Source organism: Chiloscyllium plagiosum, unplaced genomic scaffold (assembly GCF_037043375.1).
Source record: "Chiloscyllium plagiosum isolate Xiang-an unplaced genomic scaffold, Cpla_swu_hap1 HiC_scaffold_4, whole genome shotgun sequence".
Classification (NCBI taxonomy): domain Eukaryota; kingdom Metazoa; phylum Chordata; class Chondrichthyes; order Orectolobiformes; family Hemiscylliidae; genus Chiloscyllium; species Chiloscyllium plagiosum.
Window position 1 is genome coordinate 46298149 of NW_028270142.1, and position 21970 is coordinate 46320118.

General features: G+C 40.0%; 1 protein-coding gene across 3 annotated transcripts in view; it reads left to right on the forward strand.

The window, feature by feature from the left end:
• The window catches only part of tshz1 (teashirt zinc finger homeobox 1), a 244555-nt gene that overhangs the window by 141047 nt on the left and 81538 nt on the right, over positions 1 to 21970 (forward strand). The window contains exon 3 of one of the 3 annotated variants that reach the window (XM_043688641.2): positions 559 to 638. The exons of the other annotated variants lie outside the window; for them this stretch is intronic. The gene's annotated coding sequence lies outside the window, so the exon portion shown is untranslated. Of the gene's footprint in view, positions 1 to 558; positions 639 to 21970 lie in introns of those variants that run through there. 3 annotated transcript variants of the gene reach the window in all.

Below are 21970 nucleotides of genomic sequence, written 5' to 3' on the forward strand. Positions count from 1 at the left end.
GATGATCAAAAGGTTGGTCAACAAAGTAGCTATTTTTAAGCAGCATCTTAAAAAAGGAGAGAGAGGTGGAGCGATGGAGAGGTTAAGGAGTGAATGCCGAGATTAAGGCTCAGGCAGCTGAAGGCATGGCCACCAACTGAAGCTCTCAATAGTTAATGTTTTCCAAATTTTACTGGCCCAAAGAAGGCATGAGCAAGGTTGGCAGGGGGAGGTGGGTAAAATTACAAGGCACCATGTAGAATTGACTCTCTGATCATGTTTCACTGTCACAGCATTTTGTTGATGGTGAGAATGGGATTGCACAATTTGTACAGAGACCCTATTATGGACCATATTATTTTTTGTGGCATTTTGCATTTATATTGCATGAGAAAAACCACTGATTAGTTAAAAAAAAGTTGACTGAATGGTTGAGAAGTCCCTTTTTGCTTATGCAATATAAATTGTTGGTCTCTTTGAAATTTGGCATTCTTGTGTCTATCCTGATAATTGCAAGATGAAATGCTAAACAGCATGTCTTTTTTACCGCAATACACCAGTCTTTTTGTTCTTTGAAAGGTGGGTCCAGTCGATATGGATGTTTGCACCAAAATAATGAAGGGAGAGAAAAGTAGAAGAAATCTGACGAAGCAGAGAAGTTTGCCGTAATCTGGAAGTTTGCGCAATTAAGGTGTATAGATTGGTTTTGACTATTCAAGTCAGGTATTCACCCATAGGGGCCTCTAGCTTAGGGGTCCCCACCTCCTCCACTTTGGCACTTGGTTGCTTATGGTCTTCAGTATTAAGTAACACAAGGCAGTCTCTTCTGATCTACGTACTGAACTGAGCATAGTAAAATGAAACAACCAATCTTTCTGTTCTCCATAATTATGGACAAAGAGCAGCTACTGCCTCGAAGGTGGATGGAGTGTGCAACGATTGTGGAGTACCCATGAGTAGAAAAGGGACATTCAATCATATCAGTAGATGAATCAAATAGTGTCACTCATGATTTAGTTAATAGATGCCCAGTTAGTTGATGGTGTAAGTGTCTGAGGAATGCTGCTTTCTGTCACCTGTACACAATAGATAGGGTGAATTTGGTTTTGTGAATAATAGATGAACAAAAACAAAGTCACCGAAATTCAAACAGTATATAAATCATGGTTATTGTCATCTAAATATTCAAAATAAGGGCTTTTGGAGCATCACTGATATCTCTGTCAAGGAAATACATTACCTTCCTGAGCTTTTACATTATTAATACTGAATGCATTCAGTTTCCAACCACTTAATGAATGAGAAAAAGAAATCTATAAGGTTGAGGAATCATTTCCAGGTTCTATTGCGAATTCTGCAATTCATTAAAATGAATACCATAAGACAAGAAAAGTATTTTGAAAAGTTGCAATTTACTTATTGTTATAATTGGCCCTATCCTCGCCCTAAGACTTGCCCATCTCTCACATTCACAGTGTCTTCAGCACAATGGTCAGGTGTTGAGGCCAAGGAACCTTTTACAAATCTTAATGCTGTCCAAAAGGAAGAAACATGTGCATTTCTATGGCTTCCTTCACATTCAAACATCAAAAAGTACTTTACAGACAATGAAGAACTCCTGATGAAAGGCACAAACTTGAATTGTTAACTGTTTCTGCAATAATACTGGAATCAGATTCACATCTGATTCATATTTCCAGCATCTACAACATTTTGTTTTCATCTTGGAGGAGAAAGTGAGGACTGCAGATGCTGGAGATCAGAGCTGAAAATGTGTTGCTGGAAAAGCGCAGCAGGTCAGGCAGCATCCCAAGAACAGGAGAATCAACGTTTCGGGCATAAGCCCTTCTTCAGGAAGCCCTTCCTGAAAAAGGGCTTATGCCCGAAACATCGATTCTCCTGTTCTTGGGATGCTGCCTGACCAGCTGCGCTTTTCCAGCAACACATTTTCAGTTTTCATCTTGGAGTCATGATGCTTTCTTTTAAAATGCAGTCACTGCTATGAAATAGGGAACACAACAGCCAAAATTTAAAAACAACAATGTAATGATAACCCAATAGTCTGTTTTAGTAATGTAGTTTGGGGAATACATAATGACCAAATGAACGCCCCTGCTCTTCTTTGGAAAAGTAACTTAGGATCTTTTGCATCCACCAGAAAAGGCAAATAGGCCCTTACTTTTATATCTCATCTGAAATTCATTCGAGATGTGTGCAAAAGTTCTGAAGTGGGACTTGAGCCAATAATCTTCTGACTTAAAAGGCAGAAATGACATCCACTGACACATACCTTTTACTTTCAACACCCCTTGTGATAAACTGCTGCTTTTGTCACCCCTTGCTGTTGGGAGTTTAGGGACTCTACTGCTGCCACTGTAGTGCAAATTGATTATTAATAATTTTTAAAGTGCATAACAGTGTTTAAGGTATTACTTCTTTCAATCCTATTTGTCCTTGATGTGCCATATTGAAGTCTCATTTGGAGTTTCTCTCTCTCAGATAAGATTTAGTTAGAGAGTATGACCCACAGGAGGCATGAAGTTATTCATGAATACTATCTTAAGGAAAGCATAGTAATGAATGTTAGTTGAGATTTGAATTTGAATGTGAGGGAGAGTTTAAGTCTCAAATGTATGAATGTATAATCTGTCTTACTTCATATAATTATACAGAGTATGCAGTACAGAAACAAAACAACTGATCCATGCTGGTCTTTTTATTCTACATGAGCATCCTCTTACCCAACTTCATCTCAGTCATTCAGCATCTCTTTCTATTCCTTTCTGTGTCTGTGCTTATGTAGTTTCCCCTTAAATATATCTGTGCAATTTACCTCAACCACTCTGTGTGGGTAGTGAGTGCCTATATATCACAAGCATTTGGAACATTAACTGTTAAAAATATAATAGGTGCTTAAATTATTTAATTTAATAGGGAAATTTGATTTATTTGCCCATTTTAATTTTTAGTCGTAGCTTTATTCTCTCTGGTTTAAACAAAAAGAGAGCTCACCGTACATGTTTCCTCTGAACAAATTTCCTTTCCTTATAAGCAGTTCTTCACAATGGGAAGACTTGCTGCTTCACTGATTGAAACAAACTAGTGTTGATGGCTGATCAGCCAGCTGGAACAAAGGGCATCTCGGAAAGGATACAAGCTAATGAAAAAATGGACCTGATTGGAAAATGTTATGCACTTCCTACAACTTGCATTGCACTTAATGTTAAAAGATTCTGCTTCCACAAGATAGGCAGATGCAATACACAGGGTGAATATTCAAGCTAAAATGGAACGTGCTTGACATCTATTAATCAGAGCTCTCTTGTACAAATGAAATCATTCTATAGTGAACCCTCAAAACTGCATTCAGATTTTAAAATAATTCACATCAGCATGTGCATAAGACAGTCTTTTATATAAAAAACTCAGACTATAAACCACATTTCTACGAATTACTGTACTTATGTTAATGTTGCTGCATTGTTTTATCAGTAATCATCCCTTCTTAACCAAGTTAAAACCTGTATAGAATTGGTGTGACAAATAATGACCAGTACTTATAGGTTACTTCTTCTCCTTTAAGATTTTACTGGCTCCATAAGATTTTTCTTTACTTGAAACATTTTTCATAAGCTTAAACCTTGTGTTATGTTCAGTTTGTACAGCAGCCTCCATGATCCAACTTGGCATCTGTCTGCAACTGTGAAACACTGGACAAAGGAATCCATAACTTATTCTCAATGTAAAGAAACAGTTAAGATGATGTCAGTTGTGATTACAGTAGGTGAGAGTCTTCCTGCATGGTCTCCAGCCTTCAGATTCCCCCTTGTACCTGCTTTGTGTAACCCATTGGTATTCTTTTAAAAACAGAGTATCTTTGAATGGTTACAGCACAGATGGAAGTCATTCAGTCCATCATGTTCATGCCAGTTTTCTGCAAGAGCAACTCAGTTAGTTCCGCAACCTCACCTTTTCCAATTGCCCTATAATCTTTTACCCTTTGGGTGTCTATCCAATTTCCTTTTGTAAGCCACAGTTGACTCTGATTCTCAGGAAGTGCATTCCAGATCTGAACCACTCGCAACATGTTTTTCCTTGTTCTTTTGCCAATCACCTTAATTCTGTGTCTAGTGGTTCTGAACCATTATAAAATCCTTTCTGCGCAATCTCAAAAGCCTTTGTGTGGGGCTGTTTAAGTTAGGAAAAACTGAAGTTTGCAACAGGACTAGAAGGATATGTTTACAATTTTGAACTGCGACATGGAATCAGGCTTATTGAGCCAGTCATGTCAGTGACCATACGAAAGGCCACCCTTAAGATGATCGTCAATTAGAGGTTCAATAAAGGGAATACACATCGCATTATAAATGCTAATCCGGGAGCATTTCAACTTCACTTGAGAAGGTTGCTAAGAAAAAGCTTTGGAAGACAAAGAACAACTTTTTTTTAATATACATGTTATACAGTGGTGGGTAACCAGTACTGCACCACCCCCCCACACACACCCGACACCACCCCCCACACACACCCGACACCACCCCCCACACACACCCGACACCACCCCCCACACACACCCGACACCACCCCCCACACACACCCGACACCATCCCCCACACACACCCGACACCACCCCCCACACACACCCGACACCACCCCCCACACACACCCGACACCACCCCCCACACACACCCGACACCACCCCCCACACACACCCGACACCACCCCCCACACACACAGATGTCCATCTGTGAGTCCCTGCATCTTTCAGTATCAATGGTCTGAGCCATATTTTTTGTCTCAAGTGATGTTCTGTTTTAGTAACCATATTAGTGAACCACAATTACATTTAGATTCAGGTTTCCAAATCTGATTGGACATACTTCTAGAGATTTCATAGCATGACCTCTACATTCGATTGTTCCTCCTCACCACTGTTTAGCCTCCATAGCATCCACTTCCCTACAGCCAACTAAGAAACCTCATGAAGGAGTGATAAGCTAGATCACTTTTCTCCTAATAAAAAGAAGATCTGATCCCAAACTACTTGTGGAAGTATAAAACTAGATACGAATCCTTTTCTTGATAGTAAGTTTATTTTTGGAACACAGTATTATATATAGTGGCCTTCTATCAACTAACCCAGTACCTCAGCAGTCTCTCTTCGTAAATGCTCTTAGATATTTTCTAAACAACTTGTTCAGAGATGTTATTACACACCTCTGGAATAGGTGGGACTTAAACCTGTGATTCCTAGTTCAGAAACAGGAATATTACCATTGCACCATAAGAGCCTTCATAAGTACTCTTAGGATATTTTCTAATCAACCTGTGCAGAATTGCTGTTACACACCTCTAGAGCAGGTAGAACTTGAATCAAGGCCTCATGACTTGAAGGTATGGACACAACCTCTGTGCCACAAGAGCCCTGTAAGTACTCTTTGAACTCTATAGGACAATACCTTTCACTTGTCAATATAGAGAGAACTAGCCATTTGGATACAGAACTGGCTTGAAAGTAGAAGACAGAGGGTGGTGGTGAAGGGTTACCTTTCGGACTGGAGGCCTGTGACCAGTGGTGTGCCACAAGGATCGGTGCTGGGTCCACTGCTTTTCATTATTTATATGAATGATTTGGATGTGAAAGTAAGAGATATAGTTAGTAAGTTTGCAGATGACACCAAAATTGGAGGTGTAGTGGACAGAGAAGAAAGTTACCACAGAGTACAACGGGATCTTGATCAGATGGGTCATTGGGCTGAGGAATGGCAGATGGAGATAAATTTAGATAAATGCGAGGTGCTGCATCTTGGAAAGGCAAATCTGGACAGAACTTATACACTTAATGGTAGATCTGAGGGAGTGGTGCTGAACAAAGAGACCTTGGAATGCAGGTTTATAGTTCCTTGAAAATGGAGCCTCAGGTAGATGGTGAAGAAGGCATTTAGTATGCTTTCCTTTATTAGTCAAAGCATTGAGTATAGGAATTTGGGGGGGGGGGGGGGGGGGGGGTGTAATATTGCAACTGTACAGGACTTTGGTTAGGGGTTAGGCCACTTTTGGAATATTGTATGCAATTCTGGTCTCCCTCCTATAGGGAGGATGTTTTGAAACTTGAAATATTTTTTCAGAAAATATTTACAAGGATGTTGCCAAGGTTAAAGGGTTTGAGCTATAGGGAGAGGCTCAATAGGCTGGGGCAGTTTTCCCTAGAGTGTTGGAGGCTGAGGTTTATAAAATCATGAGGGGCATGGATAGGGTAAATACACAAGGTCTTTTCCCTGGGTTGGGGGAGCCCAGAATTACAGGGTAGAGGTTTAGGGTGAGAGGGGAAAGATATAAAAGAGACCTAAGGGCAATGTTTTCATGCAAAGGGTGGTGCATGTATGGAATGAGCTGCCAGAAGAAGTGGTGGAGGCTGGTACAATTACAACATTTAAAAGGCATCTGGATGGGTATATGAATAGGAAGAGTTTCAAGGGATATGAGCCAAGTGCTGGCAAATGGGACTAATTTAATTTAGGCTATGTGATCGGCATGGACAAATTGGACTCAGGGTCTGTTTCCGTCCTGTATATTTCTATGACTGTATTAACAATAACATTAAAAGGCTTGGGTGACATGAAAGAGTTTTTTTTTAATTTTGAAAGATTTAATAACATGGATGCAGAGAGAATATTTCCTTTTGCATTTAAAGAAAATATTTAGAGGCCATCATCACAAGGTAGCTATGAAGAAATCCAACAGGAAATTCACAAGAAGCATATTTACCCAAAGAGAGAGAGAGAGAGAGAGAATCTGGAACTGAGCACCTGAGGAGTGATTGAAATGAATAATATTGATGAATTTACATGGACACAGGATGAGCGTAACAGGGAGAAGAGAAGAGATGGTGTTACAACTCACTGGGGTACCATACTAGAAATCAAGCCCAGCTTTTCTAGGAGTTGTCACAAAAATTAGATTTTTTTAAAGTACATAGAATTCCTCAATTTATTTGACTTTCTGACCCAAGTTGGTAGAAAGCACAGACCAGGGTACTACACTAAACAAGAATTCCCAGTTATTACAAGTATTTAGATTCCAGCGACAGGTAAATAATTATAAACGTCAGCATGTAATAGTAGTGATTAAAATTCCAATCCTTTATAAACTCCCCCTTACACAAGACTGACAGAATTTTTGACAGTAAAATAGATTATGGACAGAAGGGAACACCTGGAAAGACAGTTCGGTATTCTTTGTTTCCAGCTTCTATTGGTCTTTATGACTCTGCTGGTCAGTGAGTTGCTGCAGTTGTCTTTCTCTAGCTTCTTCCACTGGTTGGTAAAAGACACAGGGTGGCTGACAAACTTATTTAAAAAATGCTTTCACTTAATAGTTAAAAATCACAGCATCCAACAACTGTTGTAAGAAAGACAAACTGGTTTTCTTCAGATTTACAGTGAATTTTGACTGCAGAGAACATAGAGAGTGCTTCAGAACTGGGGAAGAACTGAAAAGTTCTCTTTCTCTCTCTCTCTCACTCTCTCTCACATTCCCAACTCCAAGTTGTTCATTTACTGGCGAACCAATCATGCATGTTGTTGACAGGCAAAAAGGTCATTGATAACTGGATTAATCAACTGCTTGTTATAAGGCAAAACTTCATCAGTATATCTCCTTGGCTCCAAATTGGCTACAACTCAAATCTTCAATCACTGCTTGTTGAAACAATTGTTTACGTGATTGCTGGCAACGATGTCAGGTCCTTACACGGAATATAATGAAGAGGAAAATGGGTGGAGGCTCTAATGAACTGGAAAAATAAGCATGGTGTTGTTGAGCCAAATGGACTGCTTCCATACCCATATGTCCTATGATCCGTGGAATAGTCCTTCTTGAAGCTACGAGACCCAATCAAAACTCATACAAAATTAACTCTGATGGGAACACTGATGTCTAGATGGCCAAATCTGTCTCCACCACTGTGTGCAGTTTTCTAAAATCTTATCTAGCCACCATTCCCAGGGAGGACAAAGAAAAAGGTGCAGTGACATTCTGAAACTCTTCATGAAGCACAACCACATTGACATTAATGACCAGGAGGCAGTGTCTCCCAGTTATACAAAATGGTGACAATGTGTCTACCAAGGTCCATCATGATTTGAGTCCAAATGCTTTAATGATATGGCAGAGCAACAACAGAGAAGGAAAGAAAGTGAAGCACATCTTGCACGTTGGACCCTACCACCTCATAGGATGTCCTCTCCCATGTGCCCAGAAATCTAAGGGTGGAGAATTAGTCTGTTCAGTAATCCATGATAGAAACATACGACCCTGAGAAGAGTCCACTGATGACAACAACAGTCCAATGTAATTCCTACTCTCTGTCCTAAATCTCTTGCATTGAATGTTATATCTATGTTCTCTCATCCTGGCCTCTTCAATCACTCTGAACAGTCTACTTCCATCTTTTCTATACCATCACCTTGTCAAAGAATCCTATCAAATCACCCAATTAATCTTCACTGTCCTAATGTAAGTCCCTGAGAGAAAAGACATAAAAAGATGATTCCAGTAAAAGTGAACATGAAACTGTTGTATTTTTGTAAAAAAAAAATGAATTGGTTTATTGATATCCATTAAACTTTGTTTGGGGGTGGGGAGGGAGATGGCGGGGGAGGGGGGGCCGGGTTGTGGGATTCTCTAGGGTGGGTCCATCACAGATATCGACAGGTTGGATTTCTTTTGAAGTTCACGTCTGTATATTAAGGGGAATGAAAGATTAGAATTACTTTTCAAAGTTCTTTTGAATGACTAGCATTATGATCATGGTCTGTTGATAAAACAGCACAATCTAATTCTACTATGATCCCTCCAGCCCCTCTTCTACAGAATATGCAAATCTTCAGCACTTTGGATACTGTATTGAGACAAAATTGCAATAGTAAAATGAAATCACTGATGTACAGATATTTCTGCAGCAATTTCATTAATGTTTGATAAGGAAGAAAAACTTGCATTTATCGTTTTCTGAACTTGGGGTGTTCTGAATCATTTTACAGGCAATGAAGTACTTTTGAAGTGATTTTTAAAATTGGGAATATAGCAACCCACCTGTGCCTGTAAACTCGAACAGTCAGCAATTGATAATGAACAGATCATTTGTTTTTGTGATGTTGTTTGATGGACAAATATTGGCCAGGGCATGCGGGAAAGAGTGTCTGGTCTTCTTCAAAATGGCATAACTGATCTTTTAAGTCCTCGTGAAAGGAGGTTTAGTTTCTCACCCTATTATGCAGCTCCTTTAGCAGTGGAGCAGACCTTCAGTATAGCACTAGAGGCTCAGCCAAGACTTTGTGACAGATGTCTCTGGAGTGGGACATGAAATTATAACTGAAACAGTGGCAAGAATGCTACCAGTGAACCATTCCTGATAGACAGGCTTGATTCTGTAGTTTGGTGGAAATATGATTTAATGACGGAACAAATTGAGGGCCTTTTCAATGTATTTTTTAGCCAATGGAATGCTATTGAATTGTCATCACTATTGTTATGCACGCAATGGGGCAGCCAATTTGCACAATCTAATATCCCAAAACAGCAATGCGATAATGACTAAACAATCTGCTCTAGTGATGTTGGTTGAGGACTTTATTTACAGTTGACTTGCTGAAAAACTGAAGATTTTAAATCAATAAATGGAAAGCTTTAAAACATCCAAAATTGCTTATGCTCTCAAACCTAAGTTGCTTTCCCTTATTTGAAATAACACACTGCAAGATTGGACTAGGTCAAATATGGAAACTAGGCTATAGTAGGCAAAAAGGACTGTAATTGCCCCACACCCTGGAAAAGCCTGTGTTTGCTTGAGTGAGATATTCCTTTAAGGAGTAAGTGGACTGGAGAGAGTTTTGATTATGACCGTGCTATATACCCATCCAGGAAAGACCTATGTGACTTGGGGTTATCATGAGGAACAACAACTAAGATACAAAAGATAAGTGAAAATCTAATTAAACTGGGGTTGGGTTTTGCCTTGTTTGCTATTTGCAGTTCAGAAGATCAGGAATTCATGCAAACAGTAAAAAGGCTAGATTCCCTCTGAATTTAATTGGATGACTATTGAGACAGTCTTTGAATAGTATTGTGATGTACATCTCTGCAAATATAATAGAGATTATGTTACTATGTATGTTATCCACTTGGGAAAGACAGTATTCTGAAAACAGGAGGAATGAGGCATTATGGATTGAACAATCTCCATTGTTGATGTTGATGTGCTACCAGAACCTACCAGGCCATTTAAAGGATTCAAAGAAGGGACTCACTGACAATTCTATGTCATCAGGAGTGCTGTGATCCTAGTGAGACTGAATTCGAGTAGGTCTGCACCTTGTCAGGAGTAACTGACTGGGTTAGATATTTAGATATAGAATCCCAACAGTGTGGAAACAAGTCCACACCAATCCTCCGAAGAGTAACCACTCAGACCTATTCCCCTGCATTTACCCCAGACTAATGCACCTAACCTACACATCCCTGAACATGGCCAATTCACCTGATCTGCACATCTTTGGATTGTTGGAGGAAACCGGAGCACCCAGGGGAAACCCACGCAGACACTGAGAGAATGTGCAAACTCCACACAGGTAGTCGCCCGAGGCAGGAACCGAACCAGGTCCCAGGCGCTGTGAGGCAACAGTGCTAACCACTGAGCCACCGTGCTGCCCCTTCAATTGGAGTATGGCTGCAGGTGAATGTGACTGGTAGGTTGAAAGAATTGGATGGAAAGTGAAACATTCCAAATAGGCCTCCAATTTGTGGAAAGTCTGTAAGATTGCAGGGTCGTCCTACGTTTATACAGGAAGTAATGCAAGTGCTTGTACCTGCATGAAGTGGATCTTTGATTGTATTAGAAATTTACAGTGAAGTTTACCTTTTTTAATTTGAAATAACATTCGCCAATTAATTCATAAACAAAAACAGAAATTGCTTCTGGGTCCTGAGGAAGGGTCTCTGGACCCGAAACATTAACTCTTATTCCTCTTCATTGATGCTGCCAGACCTGTGAGCTTTTGCAACAATTTGTTTTTTTTTGCTTTCCAGCATCCACAGTTCTTGCCAATTAATAGACGTTTGAGTTATGTTGATTTTTGCTTATATTGATAAAAGTTCTAAGAAGTGAAATCTTGCCCAGTAGTTTTCTTTCTGTTGGCTTTTAATAAATTACTGATCTCCATGGGTATATTAACAGAATCTGTCTATTGACTAATCTTGGAAAAGTGCTCATGGACAAGTACAGATCATGAAACAGTCTATGCTTGTATTTTAGCCCATTGTATTCACTTTAGGTTCCAGTGGAGAAAACTATGCAGTGGAGAAAAACTTGGAGATATTTATTTATTGCACGCTCTTTTTTAAAGGACATTATAAATTAATAATTCAAAAGCGTGAACTTATAAACGCTTCTTTTTATGTTGCGTGCATTGCAATTCATCTCCCCTCCGTTATGATGCTCTACAAATCCTGTCTCTTTTTTTGAGAATTTCTGTCCACTAACCCCCACCGAAATTCTAACACTACCATTTTACCATCCCCATCGTTATATTTCCCTTGCGCCTCTAGGTTGCCTGGTAAAATTCGCTCAAATGTAACCCAAGACTACCCGTCTGCTGTCAGATTGCTACTCCCACTATTCTCAGCTTCGACCGAAATCCGCATTTCTGAGCGGCTGTTCTGAGGCTATTGGCAAAGTGTTTCTTTAAGGTTTGTCAGAGGACGGAGGAGTCACAGCCCCTTTTAATAGGGCCAACTTCTGTTTTCTGAACCGTGAAAAGCTGTGGCATTTAAGCAACTTTTCGGTGTGTTAGCGAGCTAGTATATGTGTCCATACTGATGTGCTTCAGTGATTAAGGTCGACGAGGCAGGTGGATTAGTGGGTCAGGGAGTACAGTAATTGGGTGGGGAAGAGAAAGATTGCCACGTTGGGGCGAGGTAGGTTGGCTCAGTGTGTTAGAGGGAATTGGGGAGTCAGAGACGGAATGGCAGGCAGGCAGGTGGGCAGATCAGATTGGATTGGAAGGAATCTCGAGATTCACTTGTATTGTTATCCAATGAGGATTTTTTTTGTCTAATATTTCCTGTCGAACTATTCCAGGTAAATCAATCAGAACTAGCCGAGTAGACTTGTTTCTAAGGCCCCTAAAAGTTGAGAAATCGCCCATCAGACTTTCAAACAATTCCTAGTAGTCAGGGTCTTCATTTGATCTCTAACAACTTGGAGCCCGGAAAGTTCGGGCAGTAGTATTTAAAACAGCCCAGCTCCATTTCAATCATCACTCTCATAGTAGTGAAAAACAAGATAAGCTTGACTCTCGAAGCAGAATTGAGTTTGGCAGCGATACCCCTTGCTGTCCAATAGGCACAGTAGTCTCCGCACAGGCCTGCCTTTAGTTATTATGAGGTACCAGATTGCCTTTGAATCACATCTTTCCGGGAGAAGGTGAGTCAATGAGTAATGCTAAAGCACACTAGAAACACAGTAGGCACCCTCTGCCCATTGTGAGGGGCAATGGGCCCCGTTTTTCCAGGGAACCGTTCACCCTCTGCTCGTTGCTAAATAAACCGGTTGGAAGGACAAACGATTCAGTTTATCACACAGTTTGTATTAACCTTGGCAGCAATTTATTATCGCTATTACACCAGAGCACACCCAGTCAATTACTAATCAACATTCAACGTGTTAGTGGTGGAGATGATCTTTGCAAAGACATCAACAGAGGTTAGCGAACAGAAATGGCACGTGGAGAGAAATGAATCTGTAACTTCGGGGGGGGGGGGGGGGGGGTTGGTGGTGGAGGGAAGCGAGGTGACAGATATCAGCTCTGAAACTTGTTAATTACAAAACGCATTAATATTTTATTAGTCTCTTATCAGTAATTAATCAACCGCTTTGATGTAAAGTTCAACTTACAAAAGCACGAGGAAATTGTCTCTCAGAAATTAAGCTGCTTTCAGCAATAGGTTGAAATTCACAAGATTTGGGTTAATCCCTTGGAGTATTTAGTTTTTAAAAAAAATATAAAATGACAACTGTGTAAAGACGTTTGCAAAATAAAGCTGAGCTAATACTGTTCAGGTGCACCATTCAAATGAAAATGTAAATCAGAATGCTCTTGTACAGTAAATATTATCATCTTTATTCACTCATTAATTAAGTTGCTTAATTGCTGCTGTCAAAAGACCCTTGAGTTTGCGATTGGGATTGTTGGCGTTACTTTGATTCCGGCTGCTGGAGAAATATTGTTTCATTTGCTCATCTTTGTTGGGGGAGAAAGAGGCATGCCACGTGTGTTTTATTTGACGCTCCTCAGAAAGAAACCCGGCAGAGTTTACACAAGAAAAATCATTTACAATAAAAAACAAAATGACCAATTTTATGAAACCCATCACGTTTTATTTCGTCGGCTGATTGATATGCCTTCAGCTGTGTATTATCATTTTACTCACTCGTCCAACCATTGCAATACAAAATCCATTTTTATGCAAAATAGCGCCTGTTTAATGTAGCTCCCACGAGGGGTCTGTTTAATGGAAATATACTCAAGCCTTTGTGAATCCTCTCTGTTATAAATATTTTTACTTTTCTTTTAATATGATTGTCATTTGTACATTTTAAAAAATATATTTGTCTTGTCTGTTTCAAATGTTTCACTATGGGAATACTCCTGGGGAGGAAAAAAAGTGTGTCTGGTACTGCTTGTCGCCCCTGCCCAGCAAACTGAACTTACATGTGTATGTACAAGTGGCTGCAGTAGGGGTCAGATTGTCTGACTTCCCTGATGAGTGGCTGCAGCTGAGGAGACGGGCAGGCCTCGTTGGTCGTTCGGCCCTGTAGGTCACGCTATCTTCACTGTGCTGCCTGGGTTGAGGCAGAGGTTAGTGGGGTGAGAGAAAGTTCAGCCAGAAGTTGACTGATGGTCACCGTGAGACGTCTAGACCCGGAAAAGTCACTCGAGGTTCAGACTAGCTGCGGAAAATGCCTCTCAGCGGCAGGCAGCTATTGATGAATAGGCCTGTGCCCTCCTTTGGACAAGGCTGGCAATGCGTATACGCTGTTTTTTGTGCAGCTGCTGATGTACGGTCTTTGCAAACAGATGTGCTGCCAGCTAAACTGCTAAAGACCTGCGGCCACCCAGTGTGTAGGAAAAAACACTCCATTGTACCTGAAAGATGAATGAAAAACAATGAATGCTGATGAAATCACTGTTTTTAGTTCTCTCTTCTCCCCCCCCCCCCCCCAGCCAATTGTAAAAAATAAATTAATAATTGAACCCGCTCCTTTGCAGAAGATGGACTCTTCGGGGTGGAAAGTAAAATGCAAACCTTTTGAATAATTAAAATTGATTAAATAAGGACCAGAACTGAGAATATACTGTTTTAAATACAGTACAAACCTGTAGGCTTTCTGCTGGTCCTGCTTGACTTTATTTTAGATAAGATTTGGACAGGAATACAGTAGGAGCTAAAAATATCAGAGTGCAGCGCATGTGGATCAAGGGTGTTGTTACCTTGCAGTGATGGAACACTGAGCTCCAGACTTCATTAGTGCTGAAACCGAAATCAGAATGCTCTCAGATGAGGCATTTTGTCAGTGTTTGTCATCTCCTTTTAATAAGCAACATTAGCTAGGATGGGGTGTTATAGTCTACTTGAACTCAATTTTGGCAGAAGATATGCATTAATGTGGAAATTAGTAAATTGGGGCAAAGAAGAGATACCCCATGAATCATGAATCACACGAGTTGCTAGATGATTTGTACTGGCCTGCATGATGTCTTGGCTTGTTCCTCCCTGGAAGTTTCAGGGGATTATTGCATTTGCAGATTAATTACACATTAAACCATCTACAGAAAGTAAGGCCAGTAATTATTAGTGTAAGCACCTTGTTAATGATATGATCATTATTAATGATGGCCAGTCAACCTCATTGCCTGAGAGAGAAGGATTTTATGTGGATTCTAATTTCATCTGATTTTGGACTTTAAAAATGCTAAGTATTAAGTTTATGAGAAAAATTTTTTCATCCTCTGTCTTTATTCTCAATCTTTCTTGCCCTGTCTATATAGAATCCCTAAAGTATGGAAACACGCCATTTGGTCTAACAAGTTCATACCAACCCTCCTAAGAGTAACCCATCTAGACCCTTTCCCCTACCCTATGTTTGCCCCTAAGTAATGTACTTAACTGATATATCCCTGGACACTATGGGCAATTTAGCATGACCAATTCACCTGACCTGCACATCTTTGGATTGTGGTAGGAAACTGGAGCACCTAGAGGAAACCTGCACAGACACAGGGAGAACATGCAAACTCCACACAGTCAGTTGCCCGAGGGTGGAATCGAAGCCAGGTCCCTGGCACTGTGAGGCAGCAGTCCTAAACACTGTGCCGCCTAAAGCTGATTTGGCACTGACTTCACACCTATTTTACCCTCCTCCTCAGTCCCATTTCTATTTCTCAATCATTTGTTGTCATCAGTAAATGAAACTGTTTGGCCTGTCATCCACTAGATGACCCATTGTCCTCAGTGTTGTGCAGTTAGCTTACATTCCCAACAATTTTACAAGGTAACATTTTTTAAAGACTTTAATGTGCAAAGACAAGTCTAAGCCATTGCAAGATACCATGCTAGAGAAAAATCTAGCCAAGTATATACATTTGTAGCAATACAGTGCAAGCACACAGTCACCTCAGTACAGAATCATACCACAATATTGTGAAAAATTATGAAAAAGTTTAGTGGCATGTGCTAATAGAAGCAAATTCATTTTACTAAACTGTCATTCTCTCGTTAGTAAAATAATTTAACTTTTTCATACACAATGGAAGACACGGATCCTGAGGGATTGCTGATATTGTATAAAATATTATCATAACTATGGGAAATGAAGTGTGCTGGTCAGATTTAATATCCTTTCTGACTCTCAATCTTTGTTGTGTTGGAAGGGGAAATGTTAGGTTTATGATTCACATCTGATGACAGCCTTAGCCATAGTGCAGCAACCACCCGAGCCAAGAACTGTAAAAATGGTGAGTGGCGTGACAGGGAGGCCCCTGATGGAACTTTAAAACTGCGAACTTTGCAAAATGATAAGTTGGAATGTGGCTTGTTGCAGAACAGTAACCTAATCATGGAACTTCAGAGAAGGTCACAAGAGCACAGCTCTGTGATTTTCGTGTGATTTCGGGAATAAGGTTACAACAATATGACAGTTTTTTTTCCCTATGATATACATAAGGTTTTTTTAATGCTTCCGATCAGTAGCCAGACTATAAATTCCACTGCACCATTTAACTTATCATTGGCCTTAATGACAGCTTTCTGTAAATAATAGTTATTCCAATGCCACACAAAATTCAGCATAAAAAATCAGCCATAGAACTTAGTTGAGAAGAAATTTCTTCAATCAAAAGACTGAGGAATTCTGTACCCCAGGGGCTGTGAATAGTCATCCATTAAGTATATTCAAATCATAGACTGGAAAATGTTTGAACATAAGGGCAGTTAGAGGTTTGGGCTTGGTATGGGAGAGTGAAGTTGAGGTAGAAGATCTTTCTGAATGGCTGAAGAGGCTTGCAAGGCCTACTCCAATACTAAAGTCTCATATTCCTATGTCAACGACTGTGATAGCAGAGCCAGACCATGATGAGAGATGTAAGTGACACTAATATTATATGAGTAAAGGAAGGGTTAGTGATAGGAATGCAGCTACTTCACAAAGAAATAAAATTATTCCTGTTTAGATGGCAGGCTTGACTTAAATAACTCAAGTAGGCACTTGCCCTGTGATGCTTTGTGAACCAAATGATCAGATTTAAACAAAGCTTACATTATTCAGTTGGTTATTGGTAGAATATATGTAGCATAAACAGACTATTCAGCCCAACAGGTCTGTGCCAGAATTTATACTTCAATCAAGTCTCCTTCCATCATTCATCCAATCAGCATACCCTCCCATTCCTTTCTTACTTGTGTACTTCTGTAGCTTCTCCTTAAATGCACTAAAATGTGTGTATCTCTGTTTTTTCTCCTGACTTGAGAAAATAGACAAACCTTTTTCTTGTGGAATGGCTGCCTACCAGTTCTGTGTTTTCAATTGTATGATAACTGTTGGGAGAGAATACTTGTTCCCCATGACAACTTTGCCCATTGTTAATGCGTAGAAGCATCAACACTAACAGAGCTTTTAGCGTAATCACCTGCAAATGGTTTCAGATATGATCATTCGTGTGACTGACAAATAAATTGGCATTTCTGTGGTGTCAAGTGTGTGTCTATAGGAACCTTTATATTTTTTGTATATATCTGTCATAAAAACGGATATACTCACCAAATGGGAATGCTTACTGTGGATTGCAGTTTATTCCTTAATTTAGTTAAAAGCTTATGACTTCTCTTAACATTTATTCCAGTGTTTACTGTAATTTTTGTATTTTAAATTGTTGTAAAATGCTACTCTATCCACTCATCACAAAGATTACCTTTAACAGACAATAGTTGGCTTCGTATTTCAGATTCTCATCCCTACATTTGTTGCTTTCAAATTTGACTTTTCCAATACGCTCTCTGCTGAATTCCCTCCCTCTTCTGTAAACTTCAACTCATCCAAACACTGCATCTTTTATGCTAACTCACATCATGGTCAATTTGCCTTTGGCCCTGTGTTCATTGACCTACATTAGCTTTTAGTCCAGCAGCACTTCAAATTTAAAATTTCATTGTGGTAAAATTCCTTCGAGATTCCGATCTTGCTGATCTCCAGCCCACAGTCATCCAAGAGGTCTATCCTCTTCTAATTTCTGTTTCTTTTGCATTCCCAATTTTCATTACTTCACCCCAATTGTCCAGGCCCTGAACTCTAGATATTCGTCTCTAAACCTCCCAGCCTCTCTCCCTTTGTTGAAGATTCTCCTCAAAGCATACCTCTTTATCCATGCTTTTGTCATTTGTTAAAATTGCTTTAAAAGCATCTTTCAAGTTATCACCTCCATCACCTAAAATGTCAAGAGCAGTAAATGCATAGGAACTCCACCAGCTGCAAGTTCCCCTCCAAGCTGCACACATTTTGCCAACCATTCTTTATTGTTGCTGGGTCAAAATCCTAGAACTCCTCCCTTAGCAGCAATGTAGCTGAGTCTATGCCACATGGACTGCATTTAGAAAGGCAGCCCATCACAGTATCCTCAAGGGCAATTAGGGATAAGCAGTAGATGCTGGTCCATCCAACAATACCTACATTCTGGGAATGATTGAAAAAAGTCTTGTGTGGCTTAATGTGAAACCATGCTTGATAATCCTCCTGTGAAGTCTCTGCGTGCATTTTACCATATTAAAGGTACTACATAACTATTGTTTTATGTTGGGACATTTTGAGAAATCTGCAGGAACACATTGTTTGTTTTATGCTATAAGTTGCAAATTGGTGATTTTCTCGACAAAGAAAAAGCAAAGAGCAAATAATGTAAATGTGAAATTCAAAATACGCAGTTCTGGCAATGTATAGGTGGTCAACTGATGGTAAAGGCAATCACCTGATGAAGGAGTGTCGCTCCGAAAGCTAGTGTGCTTCCAATTAAACCTGTTAGACTATAACCTGGTGTTGTGTGATTTTTAACTTTGTACACCCCAGTCCAACACCGGCATCTCCGAATGATGGTAAAGGGAGGCCTTGATGTATGGGCACCGAGTCTTCGTTACAGCCAAATAGTCTTGCACAATTGATGAAGAGTGCATATCTGAAACGTCCTCTCCTTCTCATCATGGCTGGGCCGTGTAGGTGTTGCCAATGTGCTTTCCTCTTTTCATGTCAAGATTATATTTTAAAGTAGATTATAACAGGGGTAAATTTATATTCAAGCTTCTTGTTCATTTGAAATGAATAAGTTAGAGCTTTGTGCTGTGCCCACCATGGGCAGAGATACGGTCCTGCCATGAATTAATGTTGGAAGAGGATTGAAGGGTCAAGTGGCCTCCTCCTGCCCCAGTGTTCCTAGTTACTCAAATTCCATTCATTTCAACAGTCAAGGGTAAACTCAAAATCAAGTGAAACAAGATTTCTCACTTAATAAAGCAACCAGACCCTCATATTTATTGAATTGTGTAACTATGTCATTACTTTTCTTTAGCCTTCACACTAGAGTTCTCAAACCTGGATTCTGTGCACCAACCAGACCAAATCTCTACTTCGTTAAAGTCATAATTTCTATCTGGTGCAAGCATGGGTCTGCATCTCTTTTTATCCTCACCGTGCCTGTTATGAGTCAGTGGTTCTATGTCAAATGGTTGTGGGTGAAAGTCTTATTCCAGAGATTTGAGTGAAAAAATCTAGGTTGACACTCCTAGTTGTAGTACTACCCTATTAGAGCTGTCACCTTTTCAATGAACTGGTAAATAGATGCCCCCATCTGCCCCATTAATGGATGTAAAAAGGTTCCATGCTGTTTTCTCAAGGAAGAGCAGGGAATGGTGACCTGGTTGTTGGTGGGAGCTTGCTGTGTACAAATTTACTTCTGTATTTTCTACATTCCAACTTTTCACAAAGGAGCATAGCCTTAACATTTAGAGAATATCCATTCATTGATGTTGTCAGAAGGCACTTCTTCACATAAAATATGTGGAAATTTTGAAAATTTTCCACCACAGAGCTATTAAGACTTGGGGGTGGGTGGAGGGGATGGACATACTTAAAAATTTCAAGACAAATATTGATAAATGTTTCTTAGGCAGGGTCTCTAAGTGCTCTGGAAGTAAGCTGGTCTATGTGGTTAAAATACAGATTAGTGACAATCCAACTAAATGGGAGAACAGTCTCAGAAAGCTGAATAGCCAGTTATGCTCCTCTGTTCTAACTTATCAGTTGAAAGATCTGACCACGACCCTCCAATTGTCCACTTGGCTCCATCTGTCTCTGCCAGCTGTCTCTCTGACTGCATAACTATTTGGGGTCTACATCCAAGATTCTCCATTCAAATAGATGTCTGTTATTAATACTGCTGAAAAGAGACAGGTTGCTGAAGTGTTTTGCCTTGCACAGATCAGGACAAAAGCAAGAATGCCACAATTCAGAATATTAGAACAATTTATATTGCAGGAGAGCTCTGATTGCTTGGTAAGTAAACTCTGAACTGAGACTTTGCCATGGAGAAAGAAGCAGTGGTGTATTGGCTCCCCAACCTCATTCACACTTGTTAGTAGAATATACATTCATACACGTAGACCCATTCCTCTGCATACAAAAGGAATGTGCTGAATTTTTGTACCATTTTTGAATTACCTGGGAGCTGAGGCAGTCCACATTTAGCTATTGCCAAGAAATTGCCATGGAGAAAGCAAATAAGAATTGACTAGTCAACTAATCAGAACCTTTTTCTCCTGTAGTATAAATTGTGATTGTTTTTCATTTTTTGGCATTCTTTCATTTATCCGAAGAGTGCAGGACCGAATGTTTCACGGCATGCCTCTCTATTTAACAGTATTTAAGTTCTCTGTTTACTTTTCTCCCCAAGAAGTAAATTGAAAGAAGGGCTGTGAGTAATCTTTAGCATTTTGCTCTTCCTTTCTGTGCAATTCATACTGCAGCCCGTCAATCATAATGTCATCCATGTCAGGGGATTTGAACCAGCAGTTTTGTGTTTTAAACGGACTGTAGATCATTTGTTGTATTTTCCTTCTGTGATCTCTGGGAGTGGACTTCTGTCTCTAAAGTCATTTTGCTGGTGGAGGGATGCAAGTATTTGCAACAATTAATTGAAGCATCAATTTTGTTCAGCAACTATTTTGTTGCATACAAGTGGTTTGAGTTTAAGAAAAGAAAATTGAAGATGTTCAATTTTTTTTTAAATGGCCATTTTGTTCCCTATATTAATTAACCCCTTGGCACAGATGTCTAGCAATGTGAGTTTGAATCTGTAGAAAGTGAACATGAATTGAGTTATGTACATGCATATTTATTTTCTATAATTTCCATTTTCTCCCCTTCTCCCTTTTCACTTTGTGTTGTCTCTTGTATTCCATGGCTGTGTAAAGGAATTTATTCACAGTGCTTTAAAATGTCTGCTCTATGCTTCTACTTTAGTTTACAGCTCTCTTTGTTTGTTTTTATCTAAGTCCACATCCAGGTTTGACATTATTCGACACAGTGAACAAAGATCAGTTGCCAGACTCTCGCAATCACCATTCAAAGACAACTGGGAGAAAATTAGGAATGTGATTCATCCTATCGCACCCCAGTCCACACCCATTCACCCCACCAGACCATACCCATTCCCCCATACCATCACCCACTCACGCAGTAATATGACTATTTGTAAACAGTGTGGGGTAGATCTCCATTCTTTGAATGCACTGTGCATGTATGTGGATCATGTGTATGCATGCCTGTGTGTGGACCATGTATCTGTACACAATGCATCCACATCCCTGTGTTTACCAAATATGCTTGTATCTGTGTTATGCAAATGTCTGTGACAACTCCAGGATCACACATGCAAATTTCTCTAGCCCCTTTCACTCATCAGTTGACCCCTGCATCTTCTAAGATTAGGCATCTTTAATTGTTGATGAGGTTAATTGAAATAAGAAAGTTTGTATGTATCAGAAACATTGGGATGAAGCAGCTGTCCTGAATGGCCTGTTTCAGCACTGTATATTTCAATGGTCGATTTTAATGCTGCTCCCTGTGGTGGTTCGGGTGACAATTTAATCAGGCTGATGGGTGGTGGATGGGGATCTCTCCATTTCTCCAACCACCCCCCCCTCCCAAATTAATCCATGGTATGAAGACCCACAAATGGCCCTTGCATCCCACTGGCAACTGAGGCATTAATTTCCCACTTAAGGGAAATCCTGCCACTGTTGATACTAACCCAATTGTGGAAGATGGGCTCTCCATGTGGGGAACATGACAAACAAACCTCTGTTCATGGGTTCCTGGGTTTGGAGGGGT